The sequence below is a fragment of the Phascolarctos cinereus genome, unplaced genomic scaffold (assembly GCF_003287225.1).
Source record: "Phascolarctos cinereus isolate Bilbo 61053 unplaced genomic scaffold, phaCin_HiC Scaffold_5;HRSCAF=322, whole genome shotgun sequence".
In the NCBI taxonomy this organism is placed as follows: domain Eukaryota; kingdom Metazoa; phylum Chordata; class Mammalia; order Diprotodontia; family Phascolarctidae; genus Phascolarctos; species Phascolarctos cinereus.
This window is the reverse complement of record NW_027555958.1, coordinates 247141687-247158182: the sequence shown is the minus strand read 5'-3', so window position 1 is coordinate 247158182 and position 16496 is coordinate 247141687.

Here is a 16496-nt window from a genome sequence, read left to right as displayed (position 1 = left end):
TTATTAAACAGAGGATTTTATATTTGGTCTTGTAGACAACAGGGAGACACTGGAGTTGATTGAATAGAGGTGGGGAATGCCATGGTCAGACCTGCACTTAGAAGATCAATTCGATAGCTGAGTGAAGGATGGATTGTAATGGGGAGAAACTTGAGACAAATTTCTCCAAACCAAACTAAATGCTATGGCAATTGTCCAGTCATGAAGTGATGAGGCCCTACCCCAAGGTGGTAGCAATGTTACAAGAGAGAAGGGAGAATATATGAGAGCTGTTAGGAAGGTAAATATCAATGAAACTTGACAACTGTTTGGATTTGGGAGAGGTGAAAGAGTGAAAAGAGGATGACACCAAAGTTGCTGGCCTGGGTGACTGGGAGAATGAATGGAAAAAAGAAAAAAAATTATTAAGCACTTACTATGTACAAAGCACCAGGGATACAAATAGAAAGTCAGACAGTCAGGGCAGCTAGGTGGCACAATGGATAGAGCACCGATCCTGGAGTCAGGAAGACTTGAGTTCAAATCTTGCCTTAGACACATAACGCTAGCTCTGTGGCCCTGGGCAAATCACTTAACCCTGATTGCCTCGGGGTGGGGGGTGGGGGAGCCCCTGCTCTCAAGAAACTCACATTCTCATCAGCATTTCTTTATATGACCAACAAAGCCCAGCAGCAAGAGATAGAAAGAGAAATTCCATTGAAAATAACTAGGGGCAGCTAGGTTGTGCAATGGATGGAGCACCAGCCCTGGAGTCAGGAGGACCTGAGTTCAAATCCAGCTTCAGACACATAGCACTCACTAGCTGTGTGACCCTGTGCTAGTCACTTAACCCCAATTGCTTCACCAAAAAAAGAAGAGAAAATAACTGTAAACAATATAAAATACTTGGGAGTCTATCTGCCAAGACAAACCCATGAACTATATGAACACAATTACAAAACACTTTTCACACAAAGTCAGATATAAACAATTGGAAAAATAACAATCGCTCATGGGTAGGCCTAGCCAATATGATATAAATGACAATTCTGCCTAAACTAATTTACTTATTCAGTGCCATACCAATCAAATTACCAAAAAATGATTTATAGAGGTAGGAAAAAATAACAACAAAATTAATCTGGAAGAACAAAAGGTCAAGAATATCAAGGGAATTAATGGGGAGAAAAAAAGGGAAGGTGGCCTAGCAATACCAGATTTCAAACTATATTACAAAGTAGTCAATGACCATAGTGACCTAGTTTTTTACAAACCCAAAGACCCCAGCCTTTGGGATAAGAATTCATTATTTGACAAAAACTGCCAGGAAAACTGGAAAACAATAGGGCACAAACTAGGTATGGACCAATATCTCATATTGTAGACCAAGATAAGGTCAAAATGGGTACATGATTTAGACATGAAGGGTGACATCATAAGCAAATTAGAAGAACAAGGAATAGTCTACCTGTTAGATCTATGGAGAAGGGAAAAATTCATGATAGACAGCATTACAAAATGTAAAATAGATAATTTTGATTATATTAAATTAAAAAGCTTTTGCACAAACAAAATCAATGCAACCAAGATTAGAAGAAAAACAGGAAGTTGGGAAAAAATCTTTACAGCAAGTGTCTCTGATAAAAGCCTTATTTCTCAAATATTTAGAGAACTGCATCAAATTTATAAGACTACAAACCATTCCCTAACTGATAAATAGTCAACATATATGAACAGACTTTTCAGATGAAGAAATCAAAGCTATCTATTGGCATATAAAGAAGTGATTCTGGGGCAGCTAGATGGCACAGTGGATAGAGCACCAGCCCTGGATTCAGGAGGACCTGAGTTCAAATCTGGCCTCAGACACATAACACTTACTAGCTGTGTGACCCTGGGCAAGTCACTTAACCCCATTGCCTAACCAAAAAAAAAAGTGATTCTAAATTACTTTTGATTAGAGAAAAGCAAAATAAATAACTCTTCAAGTACCACCTCACACCTACCAGATGGACTAATATGACAACAAAGGAAAATAATAAGTGTTGGAGAGGATGTGGGAAAACTGGGATACAAATGCACTGTTGGTGAAGTTGTGAGCTGATCCAACCATTCTGGAGAGCAACTAGGAGCTATGCCCAAAGGGCAGCCAAACTGTGCATACTCTTTGATCCAACAATACCACTACTGGGTCTGTATCCCAAAGAGATCATAAAAAAGAGAAAAGGACCCACATGTACAAAAATATTTATAGCAGCCCTTTTTTGTGTTGGCAAAAAATTGGAAATTGAGGGGATACCCATCAAAGGGAATGGACAAACAAGCTGTGGTATATGAATGTAATGAAATACTATTGTGCAATAAGAAATGATAAGCAGGCAGACTTTAGAAAAACCTGGAAAGGCTTGTACAAACTGATGCAAAGTGAAGTGAGCAGAACCAGGAGAACGTTGTACACAGTTATCAGCAATATTGTGTGATGATGATTGACTCAGCTTTTCTCAGCAACAGAATGATCTAAGACAAGTACAAAGGACTCATTATGGAAAATGCTATCCACATCTAGATAAAAAACTGATGGATTCTGAATGCAGATCGAAGCATCCCTTTTTCACTTTATTTTTTCATGGGTTTTTTCCTTTTGATCTGTTTCTTCTTTCACAACTGTGACTGATACAGAAATATGTTTTACATAATTACGCATATATAACCTATATCAAATTGCCTACCATTTTAGGAAAAGGGGAGGGGAGGGAGAGAGGAAGAAAAATTTGGAATTCGAAATCTTGTAAAAATGAACACTAAAAATTGTCTTGGCAAATAACTGGGGAAAAAAATTGGGGGGGCTTTTTTTTTGTGAGGCAATGGGGGTTAAATGACTTGCCCAGGGTCACACAGCTAATAAGTGTCATGTGTCTGAGGCCAGATTTGAACTCAGGTCCTCCTGAGTCCAGTGCCAGTGCTCTATCCACTGTGCCACCTAGCTGTCCCTAAAAAAATAATACCTTTTTTAAAAAAGAAGGGGTAGGGGCAGCTAGTGGATAGCGCACTGGCCTTGGAGTCAGGAGGAACTCAGTTCAAATCCAACCTCAGACACTTGACAGTTACTAGCTATATGACCCTAGACAAGTCACTTAACCCCATTGCCTAGCCAAAAAAAAAAAAAAGCAGCAGCAGCTCACATTCTGAAGGAGGAAGACAATGCCTATGTTTCAGCTACCTAGTCCTTAGGGTACAGCAGCAAAGCATCATTATTTCCACTGACAAATTCATATCCGTTTCTGATATGATAAGACTTTGATGACAAAAACTTTATTTTCTGGGTCTTTCAATAGATCTATGTCTACAGCACCTGCAGAAACAGTTGTCAGGCTGCATCTCCACAGGGGTTGTTTCCCAGGGTGACAGCTGAGGGAATCTTGTTCGAAGCTTTGCCATTCCCAAGGCTCTTGGTCCTCAGCTGCCTCCCTCAGTGTCTGGGGGAAGATAGTGATCAAGGTCCAGCATATGCCGTGTCTTGTCTCTCCCCCAGCATACTTTGCTCCTTCAGGTAGGCTGGCTTGCCTGTCCAGTGTGGGGCTGTCGGTTGGCAGTTAGTAGAGATGGCTGACCCCTTCTTCCCAGGACTGTTGTCCCTGGATGATGGCTGTAAGGAAGCAACACTAATAGTGTATGTGTGGGGGGGGTGGTAATAGAAGGGAGAAGGCTGCCATTGCCAAGTAAGTATTTGCCATTTGTTGTCATTTCCTCCATAAAGCCTTCTCTGATATTCTAAACTAGAAGGGAGGGAATAGGCATTTATATAGAACCTACTATATGTCAAGCACTGTGCTAAGTGCTTTACAAAAATACTGTCTTATTTGATCCTCACAACAATCCTGTGAGGGGGGTGTTATTATTATCCTCATTTTACAGTTGGGGAAATTGAGGCAAACAAATTAAGTGACTTGCCTAGGGTCACACAGCTAATATCTCAGGTGGGATTTGAACTCAGGACTTCCTCACGCCAGGCCTAGAGTTCTATCCACTGTGCCACCAGCTGCCTACTTGAATCTCTATCAGGTCATTCTGTGGAACTTCTATGTACTTATCCTATTCTAACTTGTACTATATTCATATATACATGCCTCAACCCTCTGCCTTCCCTTCATCTCTCTCCCTTGGCCACCTTCTAAACTGTAAATTACTTTGGGATTCTGATGGACTGGTTTTTTTTTTTAATCTCTGCAGCCAGTGCCTAGCACGATGCCTTTTACGTAGGGAGAGAGACTAGATCCTTGGTCCCTGAAGTTCATAGAAGTTCCTTTAAACTTCTGGGTAAGGAAATACCCTCTTAATTAATTGTAAGGCACAGAAAGAGAAAGACAGGAGACAGCATGTGCCAAACCACCACCGTGTCCTTGACCACCATCTCCCCTCCGACCTCAGAAGGAGACAGCCAGGAGCCTGAGCCCAAGAGCCTTAGGAATAACTCTGTCGCCCAGACCCCTATCCATCACAGCTCTCACAGTCATTACTGAAGGGAGAAAATATTCTGGAGAACAGGTCCCCCCGGCTCATCTCTGCCAGCAGTAACTTCATCTACGGCTATCCTTCAGCAAACGCTCTTTATTTGAGGTTCAATGTCTAGATACATTACCACATCCAGAGCCTTATTTCTGTAACCTGCCTACCTCCAGTCCACTCTCCCTCCCTTTCTCAAGGAGTTTCCTATCTGGTTTGGTCTTCCTCTCTACTGCAAGGCAGGGACTTAAATACTCCTATTAATGAACACCTTGAATATGAACATTCACATTAATGAACCAAAACTGTTCCATCTTCTAGGTCTTGACCTCTTCACTGGAAAAGCTGTATATAGGGGCAGCTAGGTGGCTCAGTGGCCCTGGAGTCAGGAGGACCTGAGTTCAAATGTGACCTCAGGCATTTGATAATTCTTAGCTGTGTGATTCTGGGCAAGTCACTTAACCCCAATTGCCACACACACACACACACACACACACACACACACACACACAAAGCTCTATATAGTGGTCATATGCTCATTCAAATATAACTCAGTGACCTTTGAAGTCTCTTTCAACATAGGTATTCTGTGATTCTGTGCTCTCTGACCATCAGATCCTCCTGACTCCAAGGCTGGAGCTTTACCCACTACACCATCGAGCTGTCCCCAAAGGTTCAATCTCTGGAAGGACATTACTGATAATGAGATTGAATTAACTTTCCTGGACTCTACTCAACTTTACAAGGAATTTAATCTAAGGTGGGGAAGCCCATTGTGTTCTACTCAACCTTGGATGGAGATAGATCCCTTTGTCTAGATAGCCCAAGGCAGAGGATGGTCTGAGTAGAGATATTTTCAACGATGATGTCACTCTCAACCCCTCATTGAACACCTAGTCTTCCAAAGGCTATATAAACTGTGAGCCAGCCCACCCACCCATATTGATAGTCTTTGGTCTAGGAGAGATGGCCAAATGACCATCCTTTTATTAATCACTTGCTAGCCTTTTGAACAAAATGATTAAATGACCGAGAAAGGATGCCTCTCAAACCTTTTTAATCATCACAGGATTTACAGCTTGTGTGACAAAATAGACAGGTAACTTTGAAAGATTCCAACCCACAGAATGAAAATAATAGGAATAATGTGAGCACAGCCAAACAATGAGAAAATGAAGAGATGCCACTTCTCCTACACCTAGCATCAGCTCTTCACCTTACAAGGTAAAGCTAATCAGCTCTGACAAGAAGTTGGTCCCTGAAATTAGAAATTATCAAAATTATTTGAAATAAGCATTTATTTCTACTCTCATTGATAGTTGGGGATATAAATTAATGATAAATCATTGATGATAGTGAATATCAATGCATATTGCAATCATTAATGATGAACTTCACACTAAGTGTTTATCATACCTTGAAATATTACCTATTGGTAGTATGATCATGGTTAGCAAAACATTTCAAAACTAAGGGTCCAAAACGTGAAGACAGATCTCTAGAATATTTTTCAGCAGTGTTTAAAGCCATGTAACACTTGACCAAGTTTCACTAAACAAAATGAAAATATGTTTAGATGCCTCTTTTGAGACTTCTCAAAAAAGCAAACAGCAAAAGACAAAAAAAGACGCCATCAGGGAAGCACCTGTTTTTCCTGTCACTGTAAAAATGGTGAAACACGAAAACAATGTGGTGAGAAACTAAAAAGCATTCCTTGCCAGGAAAAATACTGTTAGAAAATGCACAGAAAATATTTTTAAAGATGTATATATATTTACACATATGTATATATATATATATATATATGTGTGTGTGTGTGTGTGTGTATACACATATGTATGTATGTTTGTATGTATGTATGTATGTATAGTATTAGAGCAAGTCACACAGTTTTGCTATGTAGTTGGATAAAATTTTAGATGTTTCTGGGCAGCTAGATGGCACGGTGGGTAGAGCTCTGGGCCTGGAATCAGAAAGACCTGAGTTCAAATCCAGCCTCAGACACTTACTGTGAACCCTGAGCAAGTCAATTAGTCCTATTTGCCTGAGTCTCCTCAACTGTCAAATGAGATGCAGAAGGAAATGTCAGACCATTCCAGTATCCTTGCCAAGAAAACCCCAAATGGGGTCAACGAGAGTCAGACACTAACGAACAACAGCAAAACAGAGGTTTCTAACTGGGCTCAGCATAGAGCATTTGCTATTATGACCGCCTAGCAGCACTGGTGAGCAAGGTAAGCTGACCTGACTGAGCCAGTGGACCTGTCTGCGTGCTGAGGGAACTGGGTCTCCATCCCTTTCCATGGTCTGAGCTTCTCAGAAACTCTTCTTTAAAAAAAATATCGTATTGCTTGACTTACATTTCCTAGGGTGTCCCTCCATCATCCCCCTTTCAAAGAGCCGCCCCTTATAATAATGAATTTTTAAAAAGAGGAATAAAGTTTATGAACGAAGTTCAGCAAAAATAACCAACATGTCAAAAAAAAGTCTCATAGTGCATGCAATATTCCACATTTATGGTCACCCACTTCTGCAAAGAAACAGAGTGGTGTCTTCAAATGTCTTCTTTGGTGTTAAATTTAGTCAATATAATTAATTTTATTAAATTTTATTTAATAATATGTTCATCTTTCAAATTTTTCTTTTACACTCCTAAAAGTTTGGTGAAACAGCAGATTATAAATAAAGATAATTCTAACCATTCCTTTTTTTAAACAATAACAATATAGTTTAACTCTGGTTTGACAAAATGTCCCATGATTTAATAAAAAAAAATCTCCATTCTGTCATGTAGATAGGCAATAAAATAAGCATTATTATATTCCCTTAGATGAAAAGTTCCCTTTGGATTTGTATAATATTCAGAAATTCACTGAGTAGATGTGTTGAATTGGAGCCCCAAAGAGAAATTGTTTCTTTTTTTCGGGTATCTTGCTGAAGCTTCCTTAATGCTCTTTTCTGCTTTATTTTGATTTCCAACACCAATAGGATAGCATGTTCTTCCTAAAAGAAACTCCTCCAACTTACAGATATAGTCTTCTACTGACGCCCAGTAAAGAGCCTCAAGATGGGCAGCTAGGTGGTGCAGTGGATAGAGCACTGGCCTTGGAGTCAGGAGGATGTGAGTTCAAATCTGGTCTCAGACTAGACACTTGACACTTATTAGCTGTGTGACCCTAAGCAAGTCACTTAACCCCAACTGCCTCACCAAAAAAAAAAATCCCAGAGCCTCAAAAGTAATCGTCTCGGGATTTCTAGTTTCTGTTCTACTGCTCTAATATCCTTTTCAAATACTCTGCTCCTTTTATAGTCTTTCTCTGTTTCTTTTATGTGAGATGCTTGCTTTTTTAGTTTTCTGGTGTCCAAGATCGTTCTCCATTTCCTGAATCCTTATCCCCTGATACAAAATTCCTGAAATAATTTTAGACTTTATTCTAGTATTTTTTTGTGTTTCTTAGTAAGTCAAACTTCTTTAGGAAAAAAGGAAACCATCAATTCCTCAGTGTTGGCTTTTTCAGTTGGTCCTCTCTCCCGTATCTTTCAGGGCCATGGAACCAAGACTGAAGCCTCCTTCCATAACTCAAGCAGTGCCCTCCCCCCAGATTCGAAGACTTTCCTTCTGGTGGTCTGGTCAATATAATTTCACAGTAATCAGTTTCAGGTGTTTTATTGTTGTCCGTACCATTTACATTGTTGTAGCCACTGTATATAATGTTTTCTTGATTCTGCATACTTCCCTTTGCATCAATTTATAGAAGTCTTTGCACGCTTTTTTGTATTCTTCATTTTCATTGTTTCTTATAGTACAATGCAGTACAATCTTCTTACAAATTTCTTATAGTACTGTATAATCCATAAGAAAAAGATGAAAATAGTCAATGTACAAGGGGCTGTGGGAAGTTAGGTACACTAGGGCAAAGCTGTGGATTTGCACAACCATTTTAGAAAAGAATTTGGAATTACTCGAATAAAATGACTAAAATATTCATTCCCTTTAACATAGAGATTTCACTATCAGGCTTATGTCCTAAGGAGGTAAATTCTTATAAGAAGAGATATCCCTATAAATACCAAAAGATAAGAAGAAAGTCTATACATACCAAAATATTTGCAGCAACATTCTTTGTGGTAGCACAGAACTGGAAACAAAACAGATGCCCCTTGACTAGAAATGTTATAATTAACAAATTGTGGTACATTAATCTAATGGAATATTACTGTGCTTTAAGAAACTATGAATGTGGTGAATAAAGAGAAGTGTGGAAAGATTTACATGAACTGAATCAGCAGAGTGAGTAAAGTAAGCAGAGCCAAGAAAACAATATGAATGTAACCCCTGTCCCAAAACCCATTGGTATGGGACTCTCTCTTTATTGGTGAAGATGAATGCCGTGACCTGCATAAGGGGCAGGGTGGAGTTGGTGCTGGAGAGCTCCAGCCTTCTTCAGTGTTCTTTGAGGCTCTTCAGACATTGAGTTGCTTTGGGCACTTCTGGCTTCCACTCTCAAGAAGGAAGATTAAAGAAGTCAACCCCACTTTAGGTTGCTGGAGGAAAAGACTCTGGGAAGACTTGAGAGGAGCTGGCAGCCTCCATCATGTCCCTATCTCTAGCTTGTGACACTGTAGACTTTGGGGAGTTCCCCCTTGGGTGAGATTTGGGACTTTCTGTCCTGTTTGAGCTATCATGCTCCCAATGGGAGAGCTCCTTCATCCTATATTTTCTGGCATATATTTTCCTGTGTACTGTTTCTCTGATTTCTGTTTTGCTACCAATTTAGATAAGTGGATTTTCTTTGCTCTTCGTTTTGTAGGTTCATTGGTATACTTCTGTTTTGTGGGAAAGGAGTCAAACCTTGGATATAAATCTTGGGGTCTTTCTTCCCCCCAGTAATCATAGCACAGTGACCAGACATTATTAGATTGATCTCATTACTTTCCCTAGAGTACCAATATTTAATAGAGCAGATTGATATACTTCTAGCCTGGTATCCCTTTTCTCTCAGAAGAACAGAGTGACCTCCAGCCTCAACTCTTTGCTTCCCTATGTGTGGGACAGAGTCCCCAACCCAAATTAAACTCAGAGGCTTCTCAAGGTGGAAAGCAAAGGTTACCTTTATTACAATCTCGAGAGATGGCTGTCTGCTCCTTCAATACACTTGGAGAGAGAGAGAGAGACCAAGTAACAGGGGCCACCTTATGAAAGCAAATCTCCGCCCACCACGCAAACAAGTTTCCACCCACCACTATCCCTTACCCCCTTAACTGGGGGTGGGCTTACATTCTAAGCTCAAAAGTTTCTTCCTATCCTCTTAACTGGGAGGTAAGGCTTACATTCCAGGCTTGAAATTCAAAAACAAGGAAAGAGGCCAGAAGCCAAGGGCAAACAGCTCAGGTTGGGGGTGGGGCAGGGCTTATTCTTTCTGTTAAGTGCTTAAAAACAGGGTCTGAGTGGGGGAGGATTTTGAAAGTAATAATCAATAATTATTTGACCCTTTGAGGAGCCTTCACTTCTGAGAGTTCATTTCTCACACTACCTTCTGAACTCATTACTTTAATTACACTGAGAAGTCTTCACTGGGACATTCCATTCACCTGCTTGGCAGGAATGAAAGTCTCCCTAGAAGAAAAGTATGGAGAGAATAGTCTAGAGATGTCTATTCTGCCACCCTTCCAGCTATACCATGACAGCCCTTGCTATACATGAGCCTTACAACATGAGGGGCTCACATTGATGGGGGTATGGGCCCAAAGTGAGACTTTGTCCCAATTTGGGCCCCATTTGTCTATGGGCCCTAGAAAACCTTTGGATTGTCCTTGAATTCTCCCACTTGATCAAGGAGATCTCTGGCGTTCCCCTGAGGCCATGATTCCATAGTTTTGGCTACACCCAATCCCCCAATTCTGTTATTCTTGACCTAGCCTGGCCCTCTATTGTCTTGCCTCCCTATGGCCCCAGGCCTCTTCCCAGCCTTGGTCCTATCTAGGCTCCATTTCCCTGGAATTCTATTACCTCATAGACTACTTGGCCACTCCTAGATCCCTCCCACAGTCTTTCTGTATATAAGGTCCATCTTGTCTCCATTAAGATGCTCAGATTTTCACAATCTAGCCAATAGCCCTTAGATGCTCAGATTCCTTAAGTCTGGCTAATATGGCGAATCTTCAATAAACCTTGCTTTTGGCTGAAAGAAGGCTTGGGTCAAATTCTTTCAGGCAGGACTTGTGTGTTGTAATTTTGGGATCCCTGAACCCCTAAACCCCATCAATATTACATACACAATGACTATAATAACATAAACAGAAAGAACACAATCACAAAACAATCAAAAGTGAATGTTGCAAAATGACAAAGAATAATCATGGCTCCAAAGAACAAATACATGAAGACATATTTACCAGTTTTTCAGGAATGGCTCTCTAGGAGGGATAGAAGAGGGAGGTTGTTGTTAACTAGTTTCAGTCATGTCTGACTCTTTGTGACCCCATTTGGGGTTTTCTTGGCAAGGCTACTAGAGTGGCTTGCCATTTGAAACCTTCTCCAGCTCATTTTGCAGATGAGGAAACTGAGGCAAACAGAGTTAAGTGATTGCCCAGGGTCACAAAACTAGCAAGAGTTTGAGACCAGCTTTGAATTCAGGTCCTCATGACTCCAGGGCCAGCTCTCTATCCACTGTGTCACCTAGCTTGAAAGAGTGATGAGGTCCAAAGGTTAGGGGTGCTGGAATCCCAAAATCATGATACAGGGTTCCTGTCCAAAAGAATTTGACCCAAGCTTTCTTTCAGCCAAAAGCAAGGTTTATTGAAGGTTCGCCATATTAGCCAGACTCTTAAGGAATCTGAGCATCTAAGGACTATTGACTAGTTTGTGAAAATCTGAGTATCTTAATGGAGACAAGATGGACCTTATATACAGAAAGACTGTGGGAGGGATCTAGGAGTGGCCAAGAAGTCTATGAGGTAATAGAATTCCAGGGAAATGGAGCCTAGATAGGACCAAGGCTGGGAAGCGGCCTGGGGCCATAGGGAGGCAAGACAATAGAGGGCCAGGAATCTGAGTGTCTGTGAGCTATTGGCTAGATTGTGAAAATATGAGCCTTGGCTAGATTATAAGAATCCCAGCATATTAATGGAGACAGAAAGACTATGGGAGGGATCTAGGAGTGGTCAAGTAGTCTATGAGATAATAGAACTCCAGAGCTGGCCAAGGGATAATGGAGCCTAGATAGGATTAAGGTTGGGAAGTGGCCGGGGCCATAGGGAGGCCTGGGCTAGGTTAAGGGTAAGGCAGAATTGCGAGATTGGGTGTAGCCACAAAGAAAGGCCAATTGATGGAATTATAGCTTCAGGCTAAAGCCAGAGATTTAGGCATATGGGGAAGTCCAGGGTTTTTCCTTTTTGGGGTCTAGATCCCATCCTTGTCAAGAGGAGGCATACAGGGAGAAATTTTAACAATTTAACAAAACCAAAAATGTCAATAAAAATTTATTTTTTAAAAAAGAAATTAATTGGGGCAGCTAGGTGGTACAGTGGATAGAGCACTAGTCCTGAAGCCAGGAGGACCTGAGTTCAAATCTGGCCTCAGACACTTGCTAGCTAGCTGTGTTACCCTTGGGCAAGTCACTTAACCCCCATTACCTCCAAAATTAAAAAACAAACAAAAAAAAAAGCAATTAATCACCTGAAAAAGCTCTCAAATCTTCATCCTTTAAAGACTTGGAAACAGTATTTTCTTTTTGAAAAATAAATGCTATTGATAACCTTTTTTTGTTTAATGTGGGGAGGGATATATTGGGAAATATAGGTATAGATATAAATATAGATATTGCAAAAACAAGATATCAAAGTAGAAGCCATAGCTAGAAACCTAAGCTCATCCTTACCTAGTTGAGACCCCCTACACTAGCTGGTTCGTGGGAGCACTAGACTTGTTGGTTGAATGGAGAAATACCATCTTGTGCATACTGCTCACAGGAAGTCCCAAAGTTATGAAATTACTTAGAGGGTCAAAGGGAAACAAAGAAAAGGGGAAAAATCCACTTTAAAAATCCACTGAGTCATTGACTCCTCCTGCTCAGTGGCCAATAAAGGGATTGATTCATCATCCCCATTCATGTCATCTGAGCCCTTTAGCACTGAATCACATTTCCGATGGGCCAGCCTGAAGCAGTCAGGGAATTTATGAACCAGCTGTAACAGAGCAAGTCATTTGGAAATGGTATTTTCTAACCTGTTTAAAAACTTTCCAAACAAAGGGTTTTTATGAATTTTAAACTCATTTATTAAAAATATGTAGCATATGCTCTGGACTTATTCTCCCAACAGAATATTGAAGATGTCTTTATATGTAATTGGAAAAAAATTAAATGAGGGAAAACAAGAAAGTTACATATTGGATTTACTATTAAAGACAGGATGTACACAGTGGAGATTACAGTTTCATGAAGAATCCTATTTTTCTGTTCCATTTTGTATATGAATGTACTCATTTCATTTGGTGTTAATTACACTCAGAATAGGGAAAATAATTCTTTTTAAAATGGCCACCTATATAGAAACATATATAAGGATGGAGGCTTCAACAAGCCTAAATAGGATGCCCCTCACCCCTAATGAAATTTCAAGAGTCACATTAATCTCTAGGCAGTTACAGATAAGAGAGCACCGAGACAGGTACATACCACTACCTGGCTGACCAGGTGTCGTTGCAAGCATAGCAAGGTCTGCCCCCAACATGTAGCATGGGGGTGTCATGCGGCTCAAAGGGAGGCAGAACACACATCTCTAGCCTCTTCTACCCTACCCTTCTCCAGGGGAGACTTTAATTCCTGTCAGGAGGCAAAGCAGGGAGTTGGAGCCAGAAGATGGGCCACTCTGCTCTTCTCAGAGAGAAGCGGTACCAGGCTAGAATTGCTTCCTCAAATATTAGTCTAAGGGATGTGGTTTTCAGGTTCAAATTAAACTTCTGGTTGTTGTTTATTATTTGAGAGAAGCAAGCAAGACCTAAGCTTTATGTCCAAGGCTTGACTCCTTTCCCAACTAATACCAGTTCTACAATGAGCACACATAACAACTAGCAAAGAAATCCATTTATTCAAGTCTATTGCAAAACAGAAATCAGATCAAGTATATATACCTAGATCTCCCCCAATGGGAAGTTCTCTGAAATCTCTGGTGTAGCAAGCTGGGGTAGGGATCTGGAGACTGACAGCTCCTCTCACACTGGCTTCTTCCAGAGTCTTTTCCTTCAGCAACCTGAAGTAGGGTTGGTATCTTATATCTCTTGTCTCTTAAAGCTGAAAGTTAGAAGTACCCAAAGCTTGAAGTGACTCAAGAGAGTTCAAAGAAAACTGAAGAGACTCTTGAGGAGATATAAAGAGACTGGCATTCTCTTCTCTGCCCCTCTCACCAACTCAGACTCCATCAGGAGGTGCACAGGGCATCGATCTTTACCAGTGAGGAGGAAGTCCATATCAATTGGCTTTGGAATTCAGAGTATACATTCTAATGGCCCAAATCAGACAGTGGTCACTACTACAACTAGAAATGAGAGAGACCCTTTGTTCATCCTGACTTTCCATATACATCTTCTGCAAATTCTTTATTTCCAGAAGTCAGCTCCTTGAACAAAAGAGAATCTAACCAGAAAGAGACTAAGGAATAAACATGTATGTGTGAATGACTTTTTGACATGCTGGAAAGTCTTTGTACACAATTGGGCTTCAGGCACCGGTGGTGATTTTGCAGGACAGCCACCAATCATGGCTCTGCAGAGTGTTTCTTCAGACTTCTATCTGCCCTCCCAGCAAGGCCTCGAGGTGTAGAAAGATAACCTGATCTTTCTGAGAATGAAATAGATGGGGAAGTCTTCTTCCCTGGAGAAGTACAGCCACATACTTGAGCTCTACTGGGGAATTCCAGTGGGATCAATTGAGTCAATCAAATTATCCACCTGTGCCCTGATAACTTTGTTAGATATGAACTCACCTTAATTGAATCAATCAATTAGAGATATAAACTAGAGGTGAACAAGGCCCTAATACCTCCCAAAGTCTTTGATCAATTTATGTTTTTGAATGCCATTGAATGAACTGGAATGAGTTTGCACGGGAAGTGGGTTCAGATTGGTTGAGGAGCACTGGGAGCTGAAGAGAGATTGAACGCAATGAGAAAAATCAGATTTAAGCCTCTGCAAGGAGTCCAGCAGAAAAGGGAAATGATAGCTAAGAACATTTTGAAGACTCCAGCAAAAAGATTTCTAAAAGCTATGAGCTATTCTTTTTCTGTATGTGCTTTCTAAGCTTGAGCCTGCTTTCTCCTGTTCTCTGTATGTACTTTTTGGAGACTGTGTCACAGATTCTTGGGGGGTAATGCTTTGTACCAACTGTTCTTACTATACCTTTTAGTAAATATTCCTTTCAAAAGCAAATTAATTTTGGCTAATTAATATCAACTGGTAATATGAAAAGCACATTGGTGGGGGCTCATGAGCTATAGTACTAGAAAAACAATACTCAATCTACTCAGGGTAGTACCTGAGTAATATGTATGTGTGTGCATAAATAAATAAACAAACAAATGAATGAATGAATAAATAAATAAACAAATAAATGAATAAGTAAATAATAAATGAATGAATAAATAAATAAATAAATGACAATCTACTCTAAAGAGAATGCTGCTACAAAGAGCCCTCCAGTCCTTTCTTAGCAGTAACACTTGCTGTGGAGAAAGGAGCACCAAGTCTTCATCCCCATTTCACATCTACCCCAGTGATACCTCTGTCATCTTAGATGGTCCTAATGCTCTGATGATAACCTTCAAGAGGCACCTTCCATTTAAAAACCACCTCCTCGTCCTTTTCATTCTCTCACTGCTCAGTTTTCACTGTAGAATTCTCTACTGTTCCTTGTGTAGAATTTGTCTATCTCTCCAAGCTTCAATATCTTCTTGTATGCTTTTATAAAATGTATGCTTTTACCCAGCAAAACCGAGTATTGGGGGGGGGGGGAAATGGACATTCAGTGATATAGAGGACTTTCAAGCATTCTTGATCAAAAGACCAGAGCTGAATAGAAAATTTGACTTTCAAACACAAGACTTAAGAGAAGCATGAAGAGGTAAACAGGAAAGAGAAATCATAAGGGACTTATTAAAGTTGGACTGTTTACATTCCTACATGGAAAGATGGTATTTGTAACTCATGAGACCTTTGTCAGTATTAGGGTAGTTGGAGGGGGAAAAAAATTATATGTATAGATAGATTGATAGATAGAGGGCACAGGGTTGAGTTGAAGATGAATGGGTGATATCTGGAGAATAAAATTAAAGGGTGAGAGAAGATTATACCAGGAGAAGGAGAAAGGGAGAGGTAGAATAGGGTATATTATCACACATAAAACAGACAAGAAAAGGCTTTCACACTGGAGGGGAAGTGGGGGAAGGTGAGAGGGAATGAGTGAATCTTATTCTCATCGGATTTGGCTTGAGGAGGGACTAACATACACATTCAATTGTGTATGGAAAGTTATTGTACCCTACAGGAAAATAGTGGGGTGAAGGGGATGGGGGGAGATGATAGAGGGGAGGGCAGGTTGGGGGTGGGGGTAATCAGAAGCAAACACTTCTGAGGAGGGACAAGGTCAAAAGAGAGAATAGAATAAACGGGGAGAGCAGGATAGGATGAAGAGAAATACAGTTAGTTTTCCACAGCATGACTACTATGGAAATGTTTTGCATGACTGCACAGGTATGGCCTGGGTTGAGTTGCTTGCCTTCTCGGTGAGTGTGGGTGGCAAGGCAGGAAGGAAGAAGGTTTGGAACCCAAAATTTTAAAAACAAATGTTAAAAAATTGTTTTCACATACAACTGGGAAATAAAATATACAGGCAATGGGGTATAGAAATCTATCCTGCCCTACAGGAAAATAGAAGAGGAAGGGGATAAGAGAAGGGGGGAGATAGAAGGGAGGGAAGATTAGGGGAAAGAGTATTCAGAATGCACACTGTCTTGGGGTT